The 22,506-nt window shown below is 45.1% G+C and overlaps 1 long non-coding RNA gene across 3 annotated transcripts in view; it reads left to right on the top strand.

Moving 5' to 3' along the window:
- Window positions 1-461: 461 nt before the first annotated feature.
- LOC135097081 (uncharacterized) overlaps window positions 462-22,506 on the top strand; it is a 68,736-nt gene continuing 46,691 nt past the window's right edge. For all 3 annotated transcript variants that reach the window (XR_010265420.1, XR_010265384.1, XR_010265402.1), the window contains exons 1-2: window positions 462-613; window positions 1,795-1,985. This is a non-coding gene — a long non-coding RNA (uncharacterized LOC135097081). The remainder of the gene's footprint in view (window positions 614-1,794; window positions 1,986-22,506) is intronic.

The following is a 22,506-nucleotide window of genomic DNA, read 5'->3' as shown; positions in this document are numbered from 1 at the left end:
TGGGCGGCGGTGGTGATAGCCGGAAGTAAATCTGTTTTGCTATGGACAGCCCGCAAATACTTGATAGGGATGATGTATGTGTCTACCTATTTTTTTTTGTGCCTTACGGTGTTCTCATGTGTAGACAACCACTCGTGTTGTTCCCTGATTGTTCAGTTGGTAGTTCTGACGTGTGTGTGGGGAGATCAGTGGTATGGGAGGGAGAGTGAGAGAGTGAGAGGGAAAAAACTAGTAGGGGGGGATAAAGAGCTATTATCTCTCCATCGTATTTCACGTCACCTGTTTCCATGACCGTAAATTTTGATAGATTGTTCATATTTGTAATACTTTGTGAACTTTCCGTGACTGAGAATATTAGCGTAGGATCCGCGACTGAACTTCTGCGCAACTTGATAATTATTGTTTGACAGTGATTGGTGTGTTAGGGGGACTCAGGAACTGCAGGAGGGGAGGGGGGGGAGTCCTGGGAGGTGAGTGGCCTGGCAAGTGCGCAGCTCAGTGCCGTCCAGTGTCCTCGTGAGCGGTGACGCGACCTTGTGTCTTCGTGTTATTTGTTTCGTGCGGCTGACTGTGTTTTTTGACGCCCTTCTCCCGTCACGCACACACTTGACATGTAAGTAGGTAAGGGAGACGAAAGTGCCATCTCAGAGAGAGTGACGAATTAACTTGGTAATGAAGTTGCTGCCGCACATATACTGGGCACTTTATTAGATAAAAAAAGACAAATTTACTCACAAATTCGGTAACACAACTGAGGCAAATCAGTAATCAGGTTGTTAGTGCAGCCAACATGGCGTTGTAAAGGAAGCTTAAACAAATTTATGGTGAGGGATGACAAGTTGATACAGGTGTGTTCCTGAGTGGAGTGTAGTGAGACGGGGTGGAGCACAAGTACTTTATTGCTCTTATGTACCTTTTATGTATTGCTTTCATCTACCGATGGTCTGTCTGAGGACCCTCAAGGGCAGCAATACTGCACGCCTGCATTTTCCCAGTAGCAAGATATGTAAGTGTCATGATCACCATGTCGGGGGTGAGTGGGTTGCTCCTTTCAGTGTCACTCTGTAAGGCTTCCCTCACTAGATCGGTGACAAGGAGAGGAATACAAGCACGGTCTAAATAATATCTTTTGATGAGCTCCGTATCATTAAGTTCGTTCAGTACGTCCTTCGTGGGTAAATGATTCCTGTGCTGGAGATGCTGTGAGGCTGCCATCTTGGCTGTGGGATCGTCTGTCATAAGCCGCTAAGACAGGGTCTACCCAGTCTTAGCAAATATGTCCCCTGGCTCCGGCGTGGCCCGTGACCTGAGGTAGGGAGCAGGTGAAGAGGCGGCATGGAGAGGCGAGGTGAATACGCCCCCGCGCCTCCCACCAAGCCTCGCTACGCTGCAGCCCCCCCACCCTCCCCCCACCGCTTCACAAACATCTCGTGAACGTCACCGTCTCGTTAGTACTGTGGTCGTGATGGAGGAGGAGGAGGAGGAGGAGGAGAGGGCGTGGTGAAGATGACGCGGCCACTTGGGAGAGAGAGAGAGAGAGAGAGAGAGAGAGAGAGAGAGAGAGAGAGAGAGAACTATTTTTAAAGATCAGATATGATTAATCCGGTTGTCATGAGTTTTTATTGATGATGCAAAGCCCTTATTAAATTATCAGAATCAAGGAAACTCTCAAAAACCCTAAAAACTTCCACTAGAATCTGTTAAAAAAAAAATAGTCGCTGTAAGACGCAGGAACGATTGTTAATATGGTCCTCAGTAAAATTATCAGTAATACATACTATTCTCTCCCGGCAGTGTGAGAAGAGACAAGTGGAGGTGGGAGACAGTCAAGTGTGGAACGTTGGACCGTGTTACTACAGCATGTCTCTGTGCAACCACCATAGCCCATAGTCTTCAGATTGACCCTTTAACCAGTGCTTCTATATTACACCACCACCACCACCACTATCACCACTATTAGCACCTCCACTTCAGCTACAAGAAAGGTAAGTGGTGGAGTCTCTGTTACTTTTATTTGTATGTTATGCGGGAAGGACTGTTAAATAAGTGTAGGAAGACTTGGTAAGGCACTGAAGGAATGGTACAGGGAAAGTGGCAAAGGGGAAAGTCTTAACTGACCTGACACAAAATCCTGACAACGTGGCATGTTAAATTCTAGTCGATACCATAACATCGCATTAGTTTTTTTGATGTACCCTTTTTTTTTTTTTCCTATTCCACAATTTGAGATATTTTGATTTATTTTTCCTTCAGCGACATTTTCCGATGACAGCGACATTTTCCGTTGACAATATTTTTCTATGACGCATATTTCCAGTGACTTTATGCTGGTGCCATTTTTCCAGCAGCATTTTCCCACTAACGACGACTTCCCACTCCTAACAACTTTATACCTCTACCATTTTTCCTGCGATATTTTCCATTGACATAATTTCGCTATGATATAATTCCATTGACTTCTATAACACATTTTCTGTTACCAACTTAAGTAAGCACCGAGTTGAATGCCGGAGAGGAGGTAAGGAGGGGTTTATGGGTCGTGGCGGGGCGAGACGGACAAGACAAGACGGGTGAGGTATAAATCCCATGCGGTAGGGGGAACGGGAGGATCGTGAAGCAGGGGCGTGGAGTGCCTGAGGGTCGGTATAAATCATGAAGGTGGCGTCAATGGGGGATTACCGTGGCTTAGCGGAGAGACAACAAGCCGTCCATTAATATTCAGCCTTCCGTAGACGTGCGCGCGGGGGTGGCGGCCCTCGGCATGAAGGGGCTGCCTCTAAAGGCCCAATTAGTGGTGGTAACGGTAGGGCGCGGTGCTCCTGAAGGATACCGGACATGATAAGGGATCAGCTGTTAGTTATACTTAGCGCTAATTTAGCTTTTGTTTGCGCAGGGAATGATACGCAGAGGTGGTTTTGTTGTCCGCTATTTTTGTTGCTGTTGTTGTTGTTGTTGCTGTTGCTGATGGTAATGTTAATGATAATGGAGTTGCTAGTGGTAATGGTAGAGTTGGTGGTGGTAATGGTGGAGATCCTGGTGGTGATGGTTCTGTGTTTTGTTGATATTGTTGTTGGTGTTGTTTATTGTTATGTACCATCATTAGAAGTAGCATTTTTTCTCTTTTCTCTTATAATTTTGCAGTGGATCTTTTTCATTTCTTTTAATTGTTATTTATTTACCCCAGCTTCACCTTACCCTCCTGCTCCAACAAATAGTCTCGTTAGCACCAATAGATTTACTGTTTGCTTTTTCTCTCGTTTTCCTCGGCATCTTCCTTCCCTGTCTCTTCCTCCTATTATTTTTATTTGTTACTGCTGCTCTTCCTTCCTTTATTTCCTCATCCCTCCCTTGCCCTCTTCCTTCCTTTCCACGTTTTCCTCTCCCTCCTCTTCCACGTGTGCTTTCACCACCAGAGCACCAGCGTGCTCCGTAAAACACTGCGCTACTATTACTATAACTCGCTCTCCGCTCCCTAGTTATTCTTAAGTACTACTTCTGTCACTGGCGTGAATCACTGGTTGTCTTGGAAAATGACTTGCCGAGCTGTAAGAGGCGCACAGAAGCGCTGCGTGAGTGCGTGCATCCAACGAGAGGAAGGGATGGACGAGTGTGGGAGTTGAGAAAAGTGGAGGGATCTGAGGTTAGTGCTTATTATAACTTGCTTTATTGCCACTTTGTCGCTCGTAACCGTTAGGTGCGTGATGCATTCCATTCCTGAGGCTTATTACTATTGGACCCTGAGAGTGTTTCTACTGCCTTTTTATTTATAATATTATTTCAGGTTTTTGTGCCTTGACAGTGATGGAACATTTCGTATAAATGTCTACTTCCTATATCTGTTTGGTTCCGCTTTGTGTTTATGCTTTTACGACTGCCTGCAAGTCGTTTTTTTTTTTTCTCTCTCTCTCTAGTTATTTTCCTGTGTGGTGCCTCCAATTTGCTCTTACGTGATGGTTAGTATTGTTGGTGTTACTGGTGTTCTTGCAATGACCTGTGGTGTTGCTCAAACTGCAGATGTTATTTTGGTTTGAAAACGAGGCGAATAAATATTAGCTCTCAGAAAGCGTGGTAGATAGTGCCGAACCAACAGGTAGCTCTAAAAGAAGATGTAGATTAATGGACAGGAATGTTCGATGGATGTAAGTATGCGTTTTACACAGGGATAGCCACGTGTAGGTCTGCTGGCTTCTTGCAGCTTCCCTTGTGTTCTTATGGTCTTGTATAGACGGATCTGTACGCTGCGTGGCATTTCCCTTATTTGTCAATGGCCTATGTGACGTGCATAAATTTTATCCAAGTAAATTTCTTTCACGAGTACTCCCACGTGGTAGTCTGAATGGTACAACTGAACGGTGCCCTGAGGGAGCAGAAACGTGCGCTGCATTGGTAACTGCACCACAAGCCTCCCTCTCGCCAGGGTCTGCACGGGTTGCATCTACAGTGTTGTCCAAAGACTAATGGCGCTTACGGACCGTCACGTACGAAAAATGGTGGAGAAGATCTTGAGCTATAGAAATGTCACTCTAACTTACAAGTACTGCTACTGCCACTCCTACTTTTCTTGTTGCTGCTCCACTACCTTTGCTGTTGTTGCTGTTGTACTGCTACAATTATACTGCTACTTCCACTACAGAAACGTCACCGTGTTAGAAGTTATGGTGTTGTGGAAGATGCCATTGCTACTGTTATTTCTCTTATTGCTGTTGTTTTTGCTAACGTTGCTACTCCCTTCGCCTGCATCTCTTTCATAATTCATGTCATCACAAACTAACAACTGTCGGTATTTGCTCTTCCTTCGTCTTCCTTTGTGCTATTGCCATCATGTCCCTTCAGTCTCTTCAGATACTGTAATTCATGGCGTCTAGGTTGCACCGAAGAATTAGTTGCGTTCTCTCAACCACGGGACTACGAGTACATGGATAAACCTTCCATCAGTAGTGGTAGAGGCGACGGCGGCTCGGTGGGCGCTGGGAGAGTGGCCCTTGTAGCCGCTGCCGCACACCAGTCATCCATCTACTTGTAGGGACTCGCTTAGAAAAATCGGAGAAAAGGAAGAGTGAAAGAATCTGCTCGTCATGGTTAGGGATAAAAAAGGAGAAACGAATAAAAAATCTTTTCTCTAAGTAATCTGGTGCACAAGAGTCTCTGATGTCAACCCTTTTGTATGGTCGTCCTTTGTTAGCGCTGAGAGCACTGTTATGGAAATGTTTGCATGGACACAGAGGGAAGAAGAAAGGAGAGAATAAGTGGTTGAGTTTCTTTTTTTTAAAGTTACAGAACTATTTAAGAGACCTTATTGTGAAAAAAAAGTGTCTTAAAAAGTTGTGACTATGAGACGAAATGACTGATAATGAAATGTCAAGGCGCATGTTGACAATGCCTAACGAGAATTCACTGAGATTTTTCGACAGGACTTAAATACCTGGCAGCAAGTGACTTGTCTGTAAATGTTGTAAGTGTCCTGGGTGTAAATGTCTTGGCTGTGTCCTGGCTGTAATTTTCCTGGCTGTAAGTTTCCTGGCTGTAAGTGTCTCTGTCTTTAATTTTCAACAATGTGGAGTGTCGTCTTTTGACCCCGGTGGAGTGTGAGAAACCGCAGCTTCACAGGAAATATATGTATTTTTTATGTGCTCAGACAAGTGTGGAGTGCTGCCGCTACTTTAAGTCTTAAAAGAAAAAGCACATGATAGTGCTTAATATGCTGCAGGTACAAGAGTGCGTCCGTGCGTGCGCCCTTGCGTGCATGATACCTTACGCGCCTCCATGTATGTTCAAACGTGCATGACTATTGCCTGTGTGTGTGTGTGTGTGTGTGTGTGTGTGTATGTGTGTGTGGCAGCAAGCGAGGTGTGAGAAGGGAGCACAGGACGAGATGACCGGGGTATTATCACTCTCGATCCAAATGGCAGTGCTCAGCTGTGTGGCGTGATCGCAAAGAATCGTGAATTTTCTCTGACGAAGAAAATGTAAGAGACTCTCCATTCTTTCAGTGAAGCTGTACAAGTCAACTTATTTAGACAAGATGTAGGGCTCTGTAACTTTACCAAAACAGTTCGGAAGACATTGCATTGAGGAAATGAAACTGTAGTGTTAACCTCAATGAAGCATTCGAGCAACTCTAACGATTCATTCACACTCATGGAATAACACACACACACACACACACACACACACACACACACATGCCTTACGTTAACATTTATTATATAATTGATCCGTGTGACTAGCGTTCATTCATCAAAGAAAACGTACAGCATCTGTAGACAACATATTGTGAGAACCTTGAAGAAAATGGAGATTACAGGATTGTCTGGGAGAAAAATGAAAGAGGAGGAGGAGGAGGAGGAGGAGGAGGAGGAAATACTTAGTGGTGTTGATGGTGATATTGGTGAGGAGGGAAAGAAAACAAAGGACTCGTCATGTTCACTTATTGATGAATGAATGTCTCTTTTATCTCGCTGCTCGTGTTATTTTCTTTCTTACGAGACTTGAACACATCTCTCGTGGGCTGGTAATCGTACCTTGCGGGCTTCTAATGAGCGGTAAGCTGTGTGTGTGTGTGTGTGTGTGTGTGTGTGGGAAAGGAAGGACGCAGAGGATGTATGGTACTAATGCTTATTTTTTGGTAGTAACACACACACACACACACACACACACACACACACACACACAGCCTCGTTGATCTGCCACCACTCGTGCGTAACAAATGTTCACAGTACTTCAAGATTCATCCAGTAATGTTGTCTTTCCCTCAGATTCCATTTCACTGGTCAGTGTGAGGGGCGCTGTAGGGACGGCGCGTGATGGTCGGAGGTCGTGCGTGTCCTCCCGGATGACTGCTCGTGTTAGGCCCTTCGTGACTTGCGGAATCTCTGTGGCGAGTATTGGGCCGAGTGTGGTGGTGGTGGGGGTGGGGGTGAATCAGGTGATGCTGGTTGCGGTCATTGGCTACAGTACAGTCGTGGTCAGCAGTCTAATAACATTCCTCACTCCCGTGCTGTGTAGTGTTTTCTTCCTAGTCTTTAGCCTTCTGATATGCCAAGTATCAATTGTCACATCTTGTCAGGTTGCCAGCAGGTTAGGAAACTTAAGGCTGAGAGGAAGCGCTGCACGGAATGGTAAGGAGCACAACAGGCTACTCCATCTCTGGCCAAGTCCGTACATCGTGTTGTATGTGTGCGTAGAGTAAGGGGGCGTGTCTTAGCGGAGGGTCGTCAGTCACGGACAAGGATCCACTGCGTCACCCGGATTAACTTAAGGACAGATGGTTGGTCTCGATTGTACGTTAATTTTTCCATCCACATCTTATTTGATTTTTTATTTACTTATTTTGTATGTCTATTTTTAGCTTTCTGGTCTCCGTCTTTTTCTTTTCTCGTTTTCTCGTGACTATTTTTGTTCTCGCCGTTGTCATCATAATAATTTTCATGTTTTTTTTGGTCTACCCAGTAATCTTTTCCACGTCTTCGCCCTCCGTTTTTTTTTTTTTCTCTTTTCGTTTTTGCCCTGACACGTGTTCTCTTCGTCTTCCTTTCTTTCCTCCTTTTGTTTTCGTCTTCGTCGCATCATCTTATTATTGATTTCTCATCGTTCGCCTTGTTTTTATCTCTCTCTCTCTCTCTCTCTCTCTCTCTCTCTCTCTCTCTCTCTCTCTCTCTCTCTCCAGTCTTCAATCTGCGCTCTTTTCGATCGTCATCACAAACTCATTCATCAATTTTCCACTGTTTTCTTTGTCTTCGTCTTTGTCGTATTCATTGCCTTTGTTGTTGTTGTTGTTGTCTTCCTCCCACCCCATATTATCTTCCTCTTCCTTCTCGCTTTCATTATTTTCTTTCTTGATAACCTCGTCCTCTTCTCTTTATTATCCATATGAACCTGCTCTCTTTCCCTTCAGTACAACACAACCCGACACCTCATGACTCTCTCATCTTAACGTTTCGTGACTACAGCTTTCCTTCACAGCCGCGCCAGAGCGTCAACTTTAGGTTAAGCCAGACGGTTGACGACCCAAGTGGCGTGCGGTTAATAATGTACACGCTGATCTAATTAGGGAAGATATACATGACTAGAACATGAAACACAGTCTTACTCGGACCTTGTAGCACTCGGAGCAGGCTAATGGGAATTCGTTGGTGGAGGAGGAGACATTGAGGTGGTAGAGGAGGGTGAGGGGTAGGAGAGGTGGTGAAGATGACAGGAGGAAAGGATACAGTTGGTCTGATGAGGTTGGCAAAAAGTGGGCGATGGGAAAGGCAGGCAAAGAGAGGAAGGGAGGTGAAGAGATGGACAAGAGGTAAGAGAAGGTTAATAGGGAAAGGAAGAGAGATGATGGGAAGGGAGACATCAAAGAAACCGGAAGAGATATGATGGAGGAAGAAAAGAGAGGCAGAAAAAGAGAAGAACGGATATTAAGGGAGGGGAAAGAGAGAAATGGATAAACAGGTGAGAGAGAGAGAGAGAGAGAGAGAGAGAGAGAGAGAGAGAGAGAGAGGTGGCGGGGGGGAAGCAGGGAAGAAGGGAAAGTTCTTCACACCAGCCACAAAGAATTAGCAGATGAGAGGGCAGCGTCCCCACACCGTCCACAGCCTCGGTGAACGTCCCAGTGCAGTTCCCCTTGTCTAGCTTCGCCCTCAAAGCTCCCCCACACCCGAGGCGACGCGGCCTGCAGCCCTGGGGAATGGCAGGGACCTGCGGGGGCGGATGAGTAAGTGGGTGGGTGGGTGGGTTTGGAAAACAGCTACAGTGGAGTTTTCTTTGAAGTCTTTATTCTAGGGAAACTTTCTCCCTGATTTTCTCTCTCTCTCTCTCTCTCTCTCTCTCTCTCTCTCTCTCTCTCTCTCTCTCTCTCTCTCTCTCTCTCTCTCTCTCTCTCTCTCTCTGTTTTCTGATTCGCTTCGTCTTTTTTCGTGTTATCCCGTAATCAGTTTATATCTTGTCACGGGAAATGCTTTGATGAGGATTTGCTGCTGCTGTCGCCGCCGCCGCCGCCATTACCACAACTTGGCGGGATTGCGGAAAAAGAGAGAGAGAGAGAGAGAGAGAGAGAGAGAGAGAGAGAGAGAGAGAGAGAGAGAGAGAGAGAGAGAGAGAGAGAGAGAGAGAGAGAGAGAGAGTTGCATACTGTACCTCTTTCATTATATGTAGACACAGTGAATATTTGCAGTCATGGGACATAGTGTTTATCGACGCGTTACATATTCATCATATTAGTGGCGTGAGCCGTGCCTGCCCCGTTAGGTCAGGGAGATGAGTCAGCGCACGTGAGGCGCTGACCCCCACCTTGCAATTAGTAAGGCGATCAATCAGCTCCTTGTCGCGGTGGCCTACACAAGGGAAGCCTTGGACAAAGGAGCCTCTAATCAGCCCTGTTCCCTGACCCTCACCTTTGCCTGTTGTGTTCTCTCCTCCCCCTTCCCTCCTGCTGCTTTATGTTCCGTCTTCCTCAGTCATTTGCAAATATTATTTATTTATTTGTTTATTTGAATTTTGTTTCACTTTATTATATTTTTGTAAGAATTTGGAAGGGATTTCAAACTGCAGCGGACAGTCGTGATTGTCTTAAGTTTCTTAACCTTAACTACGCTACTTCACGCTGACTTGTGCCTGGCCTGTTCTCCCTTCCCCTTCACCCGCCATTTTGTGTTCTGTTAATGCGTTTCTTTCTTTCTTTCTTTCTTTCTTTCTTTTTTAACCAAGGATTACAAGGCATTTCAAACGGTGTCAGAGTTTTATGTTCTTGTTAGGTTGTTTAATTTAGCTACACTATCTTACACTAACTGTAGTAGTGGAGAAAACTAACTGCGATATGTAAGAAGACCAAGGTGTAATCTACGGCTATTACTGTTTGTGGGGAGGGTATGAGTGTCTGCTAGTATGGTAATGTGCTGCGCGTTGGCTGTGGAAATTCCTCCCTCCTCCTTGTCTTTCTGTTCTTGTGCGTCGTGTTCTTCCCTGCATATCTTTGTTTCACCCGCTGTCACTTGCCTGTGTGAGTTCATTCTGTTGGCTACGTAACGTCCCTCTTTGCCTGTACAATATATAAAAACAAAAAAAAAGTGCTAACTAGAAGAGATAAGGAGACTGCCATTAACAAGACGGCTCTTGAACTCTCCACCTGCCTCGTGGCGCTCCTGTATCATCACTTTTTAATTATTTCATTAGCTGTCCCTCACTGTGCCGCGCAGCCCCGTCACTTGTTTTTCACCTGTGTCCTTGCTTTCTAATCTTGTTCTTGCGTGTCTTTGTTGCATTTCATATCCAACGTGTCTTGTCTGTGCTCTGCCTTTACGTTCAAAAAGTGCTTACCGAAGGCCAACTGCCCTTACGCAGTCTTCTTATTTTCTTATGTTCTTATTTATTTATTTTAACTTTCACGGCATTACTCTCGCTGTCCTTTTTTTTTTTTTCTCTCGCCTCGCCTCCTCTCGTAACCTTCGGTGTGAGCCTCGTCTGTTCTCTCCTCTTTTCCCTCTCACGGCAATCCTCCCTCAGGTCCTGTTCCTTCTCGCTTCTCGTAACCTCTCGTATCCTTGTCTACCTTCATCTCTCGCGTGTGCCTCTTCTCTCCTCCTCTTCCTTTCTCTCATGGCATTCCTCCCGCCTGTCCACTGCATTCCCGCCGGAGACTTCAGAAGCTGAAGGCAATAAAGTGTCTGGATTTTTCTTGTGGCTTTACCTCACACTAAGTCAGATTCTGTAAGTGGACGCCCGCCGCTGCTAGGGCTCATGTTTTCGTGGCGGGAACATATGCTGCGCTCCCGGTTATGCGCACATTATAGTCATTATGATCACGAGGTGGTAATCTGGGCCTATTGCTCGCCCACAGGCAGATGCGTCGCTTGGGCGAGGTAAATATTAAAGAGCCGCAGCCGTACATACACACCACCCGCGGCACTGCCTGGCGTGGCGGACCCGCGACTCAATCCCTGCCTCGCCCTGGGCACCGCGGCCTCCAACTTGTACACTTACTGTTTATCCCCGCCTTCCTTAAATTCCCGTTTAATTATGATCCTCTGTTCTTTATTAACTTCATGCAATGTCATCTCTTGCTTATTATTTGCCTTTTTTTTTTATTACATACAGTTTTTCCTTGTATACTTGTTTTTTTACTATTAATATTCGTTACGGTACATTTGTTCCACGAGGGTATTTTGTTAGTTATGGCCGCGCCCTTAGGAGTGAGGGAGGAGGGGGATGTTATCTGGAAAATATACCTGAGGGTGCGAGGGGAGGGGGGGGGTGAGGTGAGGCTGAAGTGATGGAGGTTTTTCTGTCCGAGAGAATTTTGAGAAGTGCTTTGCAGATTTTTTCTTTCTTTTATGTGAAAAGGAAATTGCCCAAGAGGTTAAGAAAAGGAAGAAAATCGTCAACTTTACTAATTATGATCCAAAAGTGCTGAGTACTAATTATAATCCAAAAGTAATGAGAGAGAGAGAGAGAGAGAGAGAGAGAGGAGAGGAGAGGAGAGGAGAGGAGGAGGAGAGGAGAGGAGACACCAATAGAAGGAGAGGAGAGGAGAGGAGAGGAGAGGAGAGGAGACACCAATAGACAGACATATACGATGGATAGCAAGACAGACAAACAAACAAACAGATAAACATACACTGATAGAAAAAAAAGCCTAAATAAACAGGTAAATAGACAAACAGACAGACAGAAATGTTAGTAGACCAAGAGCCAGACAGACGGACGGACGTTCAGGCAGAAATCTAATCATAAAAACCAAGCGAGCATAATAGGAGAATCCAGGAGCATAAAATGAAATGTCGGGCATGAATTTCCGGCACTTGCAACACCCAGGCAGTGATGTAGCCGCTAGTGTTCTGGACCCGAGCCCTTGATCTCGTAAATTCCACTGCGTACTGTCATTACTGATACATTGTCCTCCCCCTTTTCTCTCTCTCTCTCTCTCTCTCTCTCTCTCTCTCTCTCTCTCTCTCTCTCTCTCTCTTCTCTCTCTCTCTCTCTCTCTCTGTGTGTGTGTGTGTTCTTAAAAATACTTACCTTTTCTACTGTTGCGTCATATGATCAATGAATTTCGAAAGGACACGTGAAAACATTAATAATTTTCCTTTTACATGTACTCTTCGTTTCTTTTTCCCATTCCTCCTTCGTCTCCTCTCCTGATTTTCTTTTTATCATCACTTACGTTTGTGTTTTCCTGTATTCTCATGGATTTCTTTGATTCTCTTTTATCTATTTTTTTTTTTTTCGTGCTCATCTTTACTTGTAATTTTTGTTTCGTGTTTCTCATCACGTTCTTTTGGATTTTCTTTCATTTTCATATTTTATTATTCTCGCTCACATTTCCACTTGCAAATTTCCTCTTTTCTTTCTTGCATTCTTTGTTATTTTACCCGTCTTCGTGTTTTATCAGTTTTCGCTCACACATTTATCTGTCATTTTATCTTGTTCCTTTTGGTGTTCTTAATTATTTTCCGCCTTCTCAGTATTTTTTTTTTTTTTTCTACTTTGTTTGGATTCTTGTTTAATTTCTTTTTTTTTCTCTCACTTTTCTTTGCCCCTGATAGCATTCTGTATTGTATTTTTCCTGCTCCCTATTTTCTAATTTTCTTGCTTCTGATCGCATTGTTATTTTCTTCCTATATTTTCTCAGTGTTCTCTTCCCCTCTGATGTGTCTCCTCGGTGCCTTCACGTGCCCTCTGTTACTCCGACAGTTCAATTCTCCACAGCCTCTTCAGTACACTCGCCCTAAGTCACTTGCCGAACATCCTGCGGTCTGGCGGTGCTGAAGTAGTCCGTATACTTAATTAAATAACAGATGTCTTGTCTTGCCCTGCCATTTCCTCCGCTGTGCCTGATGATGCCAGAAATTTAAAGCGTTTGGCATTAGTAATGGTTCGGTAATGCAAGGAGCGAGAGTGAACCGTGCTAATCTGCTCAACAGGAAGAACCAGTTAGTGAATTTTAGACCACCCACCACAACTGTCTGTCTGTCTGTCTGTCGTTTGTCTGTCTGTCTGTCTGTCTGGTTGTCGTCAGTCTCATTGCGCAGTTGAATCACTTTAAATATTTTGTCTGTTTCCGTCTGTTTGTCTGTCTGTGTCTGTCTGTCTCTGTCAGTCTGTCTGTCTCTGTCAGTCTGTCTCTCTCTCTCTCTCTCTCTCTCTCTCTCTCTCTCTCTCTCTCGTCGTGGTATGACCTTAACGTTTTTTTTTTCATCATCTACGTATTTCTGCCTGTAAAGCGACTGCGGCGATTCAGAGGAAGTGGCGGCCGGGTTGAGGCGAACGCTAACTTGTAATCAGGCGGCGTTTTATCAGTGTGTCTTTGAGGTCCCGTGAAGTTGGCTGTCTTTCGTTGCTTGCGTCCCTGAGATCATTGCTACCCACCCCCCTCTTTCCTCTTTGCTTTACTACAGGGAGGAGTTAACGTGTGCGTCCCTTAATATCCCAGTGCTCATTGCTGGAATTCTTGATCATACACGCTCCTTTGACCAGACTTTGTTCCAATTACTCCTTCTGTCGTGTTTTTATTATTTTCATCCTGTTGCTGTTATTTTTCTGTTCCGTCATCATCTTCATCACCAGAGAGAGAGAGAGAGAGAGAGAGAGAGAGAGAGAGAGAGAGAGAGAGAGAGAGAGAGAGAGAGAGAGAGAGAGAGGATGGGAATGATGATGGGTGGCCGCCAGGGGTGTGGGTAGCAGACACAAATTGGGATAAACAGTAGCAGGTGGAGGAGAAGGGCGCTGGATTTTTGTGGCCCCGGGGTGACAGGAGGCGCGGGAGGACGAGAATGACGGCGATTTATTTAGAATTACGAAACAGGAGATCAAAAGGAAAAGAGGATAAAGTCGAGGCGTGGAATGAGCTAAATTAAATTACAGTGAGTGGAGGCGAAGTGAGGAAGAGATGCCCCTGAGGAACGTAAGGGAGGGAAAGTCAGAAATGATACAAAAATAAGTATATTAGTAGAAGAAAATAATGGATAATGGTGGGCGGTGCTTAGAGGATAAGAAGGTTGAGGAGCTAGAGAAGAGTGGGGCAAAATGTGGGAGACGGAGGAAGATGATAAGGGCCAAAGAAAGAGGAAAAGGAACAAATAATTAAGAAAGAATGGAGAAGGAGAAAAATAAGGGAAAGAAAATTAAGAAGAGAAAAAAATAGGGAAAGGAGGGAGATGGGAGAAGGAAAGCAGAAAAAAAAGGGAAGAAGGAAGATGGTTAGACTTGAGAGGAAAGAAGGAAAAGGGAGGTGGGGGGAAGAAGAGAAGTCTTTGATAAGGAAGAAGGGAAAAAAATAGAAAAAAAAAGGAAAAAGATAAATAGATTTAGACGATAAAGATAAGACTCACAAAAGAAAAAAAAAGGAAGGCGACGAGGAGGAAGAGAAAACAAAACTGAAAAAAAAAAACAGGAATGAGGAAGATGATTCGTCATAGGAAAGGAAAAAGCGGAAGGAGGAAGAGGATAAGACAGAAAAAAAAAAAGACAGGGAGGGAAGAAGAAACAAGAAAAGGTTGCAAAAGGAGAAGAGGTAAATGCTGCAGAAGAAGGAAAGAGAGGAGGAGGAGGAGAAAGGACAAACAGATAGCAGTGTTACAAAGAGACAGACACGCACGGCAGCGACAGATAACGACGCCAAGCTGTGCCTCGCCATATGGCCGGCCTTCGCTCGCCCAGCACAGACGGTACCGCCCCTGAGACCGTCCCGCCCCAGGGCAAGCGAAAAGGACCGTCGCCGCCCAGGGAGTGACGCTTACTAATGCCGTTTTCGGAGCAAGTTCATCGACCTTCTTGCGCTTTCTCGTCACAGAGAGAGAGAGAGAGAGAGAGAGAGAGAGAGAGAGAGAGAGAGAGAGAGAGAGAGAGAGAGAGAGAGAGAGAGAGAGAGAGAGAGAGAGAGAGAGAGAATGTTTATGTAAAAAACCATAAAAAAAAGGTAGAATCAAGACAGCCTCCCTCCCTCCCTCCTCCGTTCTTCCCTCTTCCCCCTCCCCTCCCCCTTAAAAAAAGAAAAAGACAAGAAAGTAGGTGCGTGAGTTGACTGACCTACATTACTTGTATTCCCAAATTTGTAACTAAATTGTGGCTCTGGATTATTTTTGCTTCACATTATAAGAAAAAAAATAAAGACGCGCAAACACACACACACACACACACGCGCGCGCACGCACACACACACACACACACACACACACACACACACACACACACACACACACACACACACACACACACACAGACGCTCGCGCGCGCGCGCGCATACACACAAAACACACACACACACACACACACACACACACACACACACACACACACACACACACACACACACACACACACACACACACACATATACATACACAGAAAGAGAGAGAGAGAGAGAGAGAGAGAGAGAGAGAGAGAGAGAGAGAGAGAGAGAGAGAGAGAGAGAGAGAGAGAGAGAGAGAGGAAACTACACAGGTAGGAACAGTTTTGCTCGTATAGTAAAAGTTCGATCCATTTAATTTTTCTCATTATGTGTCTGTTTGAGCGAATAAAGGATGTGTAGAAAGGAGGGACCTAGATTCGTACATACACACACAATATAAAGGAAGAAAGACATACAGTTCATAATAATAAATGCAAAAAAAAAAAAGATAAAAAAAATAAACAGAGAGGCAGCAGCTGTTCATCTTCAAACATGAACTGGTTCTTCCCTTGGAATGCTTTCTTCTTTTGGAGGGGGAAAATAAGCGGCCGTTTTTCCTCGGTATGTTTTTGTCTTTGATCTGCCTCCCTCTTGCATAAAAAAAAAAGAAAAAAAAACTCGAGATATAGGAAAACAAGCGTGGATTTATTGGAAACAAGTAAAAATGAGTGCTCGTTAAGTTGGAAGAGGGAGACGATGACGACTACGACGACAGTAACAACAACAACAACAACAACAACAACTAACAAAACAACAACAACAACTATCAGAAGCAATAACAACTAACAGAAGCAACAACTAACAGAAGCAGCAGCAGCAACAACAACTAACAGAAGCAGCAGCAGCAGCAACAACAACAAATAACAACGGATAGAGGAGTAAGGACAAGTGACAGTTTGGAAGAAAGCCTGACATGAGGAAGACAGGCGGGATGAAGGCGGGCAGGCCAACAGACAAGTGCGCTAACTGAAACTGGCAGCAGATAAGTAAGTCAACTCGGGTAGACAGATAGTGATTGTGGCTGATACGTAAAACGACGTAGAAGGAAGAAAAAAAGAGAAATGAGAAAGAATAGGGAAAAAGGAAACGAGAAGGATTAGAAAAGAGAAACAGAGAAAAGAAGGAATTTAGGAAGGCAGAAAAAGAGAAAAGAGAACAGAACAGGAGAGAAGAGGAGGGGACAGCAGAGAAGAGAAGAGAGGAGCGGAGAAGAGGAGAGAAGAGAAGAGAAGAGAAGAGAGGAGTGGAAACATAAAATGACCACCAAAAACTCATTATTCATCTAACAGCACTAACATCAACGTGTGGTGATTTGCCCCAACAAAATTAAGGCGCGTCAAATAAGAAACCTCCAAACAAGACGTCATGGCGCGAGAGAACGTCACGGACAAACAGACACAAACGAGTAAATAAGACAGACAAACACATCCCTTGACATGTAAATCAAAAGCTTCAGAAAAAAAAGAACAAATAGAGGAAGAAGAAAAGGAAGAAGAAAGAGAGAGGAAAAAAAAAGACACCTATAGGGAGCTTCACCCTTCTCTCACCACCACCACCACCACTACTCCCTCTTGCTGTCAGCCCGCCCGTCAGCGCGCTGCAGCAAATAATTACCTGAGAAATAAGCATAATTAAAGGAACACACCTCAGACCTGCTTTTTCCGTCCAGGGTAATACAGTTGCTATGAAGGGAAGGGAAGGAGAGGAAGGGGGATGGGGAAGAGATCTCTTACTACGAAGGGACGCCAGCTGTGGTTGGGTGTCTTGGTCCCCGCTGTATTGGGGTGGGTGCTGTGGTCTGCAGTGGTGGCGGCAATGCATTCTCTGCTGTGTGCTGCGTCCGCTGCTCCGTTTCATGGTGTTCATGTGGGTGTTTCGTTTCTCCTTGTATTAATGTAGCCGCGATAACTGGTGTAATAGGCATGCGGTGCGTGGTTCTGTTGGCCGTGCATGCTGCGCTGAATGGCGTGTCGAAAGTGTTCACAAATTGTTGAAAGTGAGTGAGGTGTTCTGTTATTAGCAGAAATTAGCAGCATTTTTCTTTGCTCATTTTCCTTGATCATTTCGGCAGTCAACCAGCGGGGTTGGTGGGGCGCCGCTGACAGGTGCACCAACGTTTTAAATAGCACTTTTTATTTTCCGCTTTTCATACCGGAAGGAATCGTCGCATCAGGAGTGCTTCCCGGCAGTCCTCATCTTCTGTGGTCAACAGAGTGCCTTACGGCACGGCACAGCTGACACCCTCGGGGAGCAGCAGGTCACGGCGTGGCTCATCTGCTTCCGTCCCACACCTGCCCTGCCGTCACCATCGACCACAGCCCTCGTGCACCATTTACGCTTGGTACTTCTCCTCATTAGCCATGAAGGAGTGGACGAGACACTTGCTTCTCGACTGCACCACCCTGACTTCTCATTAAGAGCGTTCCCTCGGGGCTGCTTGCCCGACACCAGGAAGCCAGACCTGCCTTGGAAAGGGAGCACCGCGAGAGGGAGCTGCTGTTGTGACAGCACTGACAGCTTTCATGTTTCATCCAGAGAGAGAGAGAGAGAGAGAAGAGAGAGAGAGAGAGAGAGAGAGAGAGAGAGAGAGAGAGAGAGAGAGAGAGAGAGAGAAGAGAGAGAGAGAGAGAGCGTGTGTGTGTGATGTGGGATGATAGAGGGATAGATCTACATTTAGATAACGGTAAATAATCACGGACTCGTGCAGTATTTAACCAAACACACACAATTAGCCAGCCTTCTCCTTATCGCCACATAAATACTAGTTAGTTGGCAGCATTTTCTTGTTTACTCAGACGTGGTCATAACTTTCGCAGAAGAGGGTTCTTTTTAACCATCGAAAATAACGCTAATTCTGGCAATTGAGGAGCGGTCATTGAGGGCAGAGGAATGCGATGCGCGGCGCGGGTGTCCTCCAGTTGAGGCAGTCCAGGCCCCTAGACCGTCGGCTCACTCCCTCATTTGCTCCAAGAATTATTTCCCGTTTTCTCTTTAGATGTCAAGGAGAACCCAAGATAAAAAAGCTCCACAATCTCATCCAAGATTCATGTCAGGATTCTTTTTCAGCAGCCCAACCAGTCCGATCCTCCTTAGCGTCGCCACTCATCATGGCCGGGATAGCATAATATTTTTTTCTGCCTAGGAGGAAAATATGCAAAACCACTTCATAGCATTCCGTGAAATGGGCGATGGAGCAGGAGAGAGGTGGAGATTAGAGCAGTAATTGGTGGGTGGGCGGTGATACGCCTTCATGAATATTCAGCCATTCTTCACGGCCAGGCGGGCGAGGCGGCTCACTATGCAAGGCCGAGAGAGAAACAACTGCTGCGTGAATGCCAAGTGCGTGGTATGTTTATATTCTCGTCCGCTTAATATCCTCGTCCCGGCAAGCACAGGTGAGGTGACGTTAACCACCAGGTGAGCAGCGGAAGACTCTCAAATTAATAAGATTTAGTGCTTCAAATTACCGCCGTTTGTAAATGTTACGCCTTGGGAAGCAGGATTTATGTGACGACCCCCGGACGGCTCTCGGCTCGCGGACCGCCGTGTGGTTGCAGGCCCGCATGTCTGATTGGGACGTGTTTGTGTGGATCTGGTTTTTCGCAGTCCCAGAAACAGAGCGTGTGAGTTGTGAAGATTTGCCTGCGTATTCTAAACCCCTACACTACCACGACGTCAGTTTTGTTTTAATCATAATGTCACTAGAGGATTATATTAATTTTACGGATGTGTTTTGAAATAGAGATTAGAGGATTATATTAATTTTACGAATGTGTTTTGAAATAGAGATGGGATATTAGCTTTGCTCATCTATTACAGTTATAGCTTTATTTACTGTATTATGATTAATAACTGATGATAGTCATATATGATAATCGTGAATGAGCCAAACATTTTCGCGTTTCATCTAGACCACATTTGAAAGGCTCTTGTGGAGGTTCTTCGGGGTTTTCATTTTTTTATTTTATTTTTGGTGATAATTTAACAAAGGGTCTACACTGCCAGTAGGCTAGATATTCATGAGAACATCTACAATTATCTCTGGCCTTTGAAAAGGAATCCTTATGAGACCAAAATGTTTAAGAATACCGGGCTATTCGGCTGTGTATTTGTAGTAGTAGTAGTAATAGTAGTATTTGTAGTAGTAGTAGTAGTTGTAGTGGTAGTGATGATAATCGTGATTGATAATGATAACTGTAATTATAGAAAAGTGATGTTATCGTTATCATTATATCATCGTCCTTATCTTTACTCTTTTTGTAATCGCCACCTTTGCTATCGCCATGGCAGCCATAAGTCAGTTACTTTCACCATTGTCATCTTGACTGACGCCAGTCATCATCATCATCATCATCATCAACTTTGACGGTTCTCGGGAAAGTCCACTGCAAACTGACTTACCAAAACTATATGTTGTCCTTGTTACAGAAAAAATGCATGAGGAAAGGAGAGAGAAAATAAAGGCAGAGAGAGAGAGAGAGAGAGAGAGAGAGAGAGAGAGAGAGAGAGAGAGAGAGAGAGAGAGAGAGAGAGAGAGAGAGAGAGAGAGAAACATTACATCGTGAATCATCCAAAAGAGAAGGCGGCACTAGGCGGGATAGGGAGAGGGAGAGAGGCAGGGAGTGGAGTGGCTAGCGGGAGGGGCGGGGAGAAAGGTAGAAAAAAGAACGAGAAACAGACCAATAATGCACTGTAGATTAATTCGGAAGGGCAATGGGAGGGGGAAGGGGAGAATGAGGAAGAGGAAATCAGGTGGTATCGAGAGACGGAGGAGGAAGAGGAGGAGGAGGAGGAGGAGGAGGAAGGGACGGAGAGAGGGGAGGAGGAAGGGACAAATAGTTGAGGAAGAGGGGGAAGGAATTGCAGAGATATAATGGGAGAGGAGCAAAACAATATTGCACCGTAACCAAAATTGGAGTCCTGGCTGGAAAGAGAGGATGTAGGAGGAGAAACAGGAGGGTAAGAGGGAGGGAGGGAGGCAGGGCGGGATGGAAGGCGGCGGGGAGGGAGGAAGGGACAGAATCACAGGCCAGCCGATCACTGTCATCCCCGAGCAGGAAGGTGGACCCTCAATAATGCAAGCTTCAATTACCAGGTGCGACAAAACAAATGTAAATGCGAGCCAGGGACCAGAGAGAGAGAGAGAGAGAGAGAGAGAGAGAGAGAGAGAGAGAGAGAGAGAGAGAGAGAGAGAGAGAGAGATGCTTATGGGAAGAATAAAAGAAAAGAGGTGTGTAGGTGGAGCAGAAGCAGGGCGTGTGGATTCTTGTGGCTGCTGGAGGAGTGACTGGAGGTGGGATGGCGATGAGGACGCAGGAGTGGCTCAAGGAAGATGTGGATGTGGATGAATGGATGAGGCGAGGGCGTAAGTCTGGGCATTAGCAGAGCCACCACCAAGAGCATTACTTTCAATAACTCCGAAGTTTTCCAAGATTGTGCTGAGGTATATGAGAAACTACTACTACTACTACTACTACTACTACTACTACTACTGACCACTCTTGTGACTTACTGGGAGAAAAGAGAGAGAAAAAAAAATGCCGGCACTTTCCCATACTCAGAGTACCTTTAGGGCCGCCGGCCGGAGGAATGTTTTTGCCGGCCACTTCTTGTTAGGAAAGTGAGCTATTCCGTAATTCAGTTCGTTATTGATGCTCGGGAGGCTTGAAATTGGCTTCTCTCGTCCCGACCTAAACAGCAAAAACGGACTGCGTAATTCACCTCGAGGTTTACAAAATACATCCGTAAGGGACAAAATTTACGCGATTCCGAGCCGTTCATCCCACCGCCAGAGAGAGAGAGAGAGAGAGAGAGAGAGAGAGAGAGAGAGAGAGAGAGAGAGAGAGAAGGAAAATCCACGTTATGTACCTGAGAGCGCGGTGAGAGACCCTTCCTTCCCCCCGCCCTTTATTCCTTCATTCCATCGAGGCCCGAGGGTGAGGGATCCTTATCACTCAGTTTTTGCTTGTTTCGGAAGAGGCTGGGCTCGGCGTCTGCTTCGCCACCCTGCTATTACACATTCATTACGCTCCAACATCCAGCCGCCACATGGATGTTTAGACCAAAGAAATGATTTAACAGAGACCTCGTGCTCATCCCTCCCACCTCACCACCTCACCACCTCCTCTTGTCCCTTCCACTCCCACCAGCCACCCATTCCTGCTCCTCCAGCCCCTTTTTCTCTTCTTCCTCCTCCTCCTTCCTCCCTCCTTTGGGTAAAAGCAGTTAACATAAGTTTTTCTTTTTTTCTCTCTTGGTTTCATTTCTAATTTGGACCAATGACATGGTGGGCTTGAGTGGTGGAGGTGGTGGTGGTAGTAGAGAGAGAGAGAGAGAGAGAGAGAGAGAGAGAGAGAGAGAGAGAGAGAGAGAGAGAGAGAGAGAGAGAGAGAGAGAGAGAGAGAGAGAGAGAGAGAGAGAGAGAGAGAGAGAGAGAGAGAGAGAGAGAGAGAGAGAGAGAGAGAGAGAGAGAGAGAGAGAGAGAGAGAGAGAGAGAGAGAGAGAGAGAGAGAGAGAGAGAGAGAGAGAGAGAGAGAGAGAGAGAGAGAGAGAGAGAGAGAGAGAGAGAGAGAGAGAGAGAGAGAGAGAGAGAGAGAGAGAGAGAGAGAGAGAGAGAGAGAGAGAGAGAGAGAGAGAGAGAGAGAGAGAGAGAGAGAGAGAGAGAGAGAGAGAGAGAGAGAGAGAGAGAGAGAGAGAGAGAGAGAGAGAGAGAGAGAGAGAGAGAGAGAGAGAGAGAGAGAGAGAGAGAGAGAGAGAGAGAGAGAGAGAGAGAGAGAGAGAGAGAGAGAGAGAGAGAGAGAGAGAGAGAGAGAGAGAGAGAGAGAGAGCACACACACACACACACACACACACACACACATGATAAGAAGACAGGAGTAAGTACATAACACACTCACACTCCTTAACAACCTTTAATGTCATGTTTGCCAATATGGTAATGGCGTTAAGAAAGCAGTTTTATTTTAGTCCTGCTCCTTCTGGCTTGAGTTCGAGAGTTCGAGAATAAAATATATATATATATATATATATATATATATATATATATATATATATATATATATATATATATATATATATATATATATATATATATATATATATATATATATATATATATATATATATATATATATATATATATATATATATATATATATATATATATATATATATATATATATATATATATATATATATAGAGGAAGGACACTGGCCAAGGGCAACAAAAATCCAATAAAAAAAATGCCCACTGAAACGCCAGTCCCATAAAAGGGTCAAAGCAGTAGTCAAAAATTGATGAATAAGTGTCTTGAAACCTCTTCCTTGAAGGAATTCAAGTCAAAGGAAGGTGT

This window comes from Scylla paramamosain, chromosome 1, assembly GCF_035594125.1.
Source record: "Scylla paramamosain isolate STU-SP2022 chromosome 1, ASM3559412v1, whole genome shotgun sequence".
NCBI lineage: Eukaryota > Metazoa > Arthropoda > Malacostraca > Decapoda > Portunidae > Scylla > Scylla paramamosain.
This window is presented reverse-complemented; position numbering and strand designations above follow the sequence as displayed.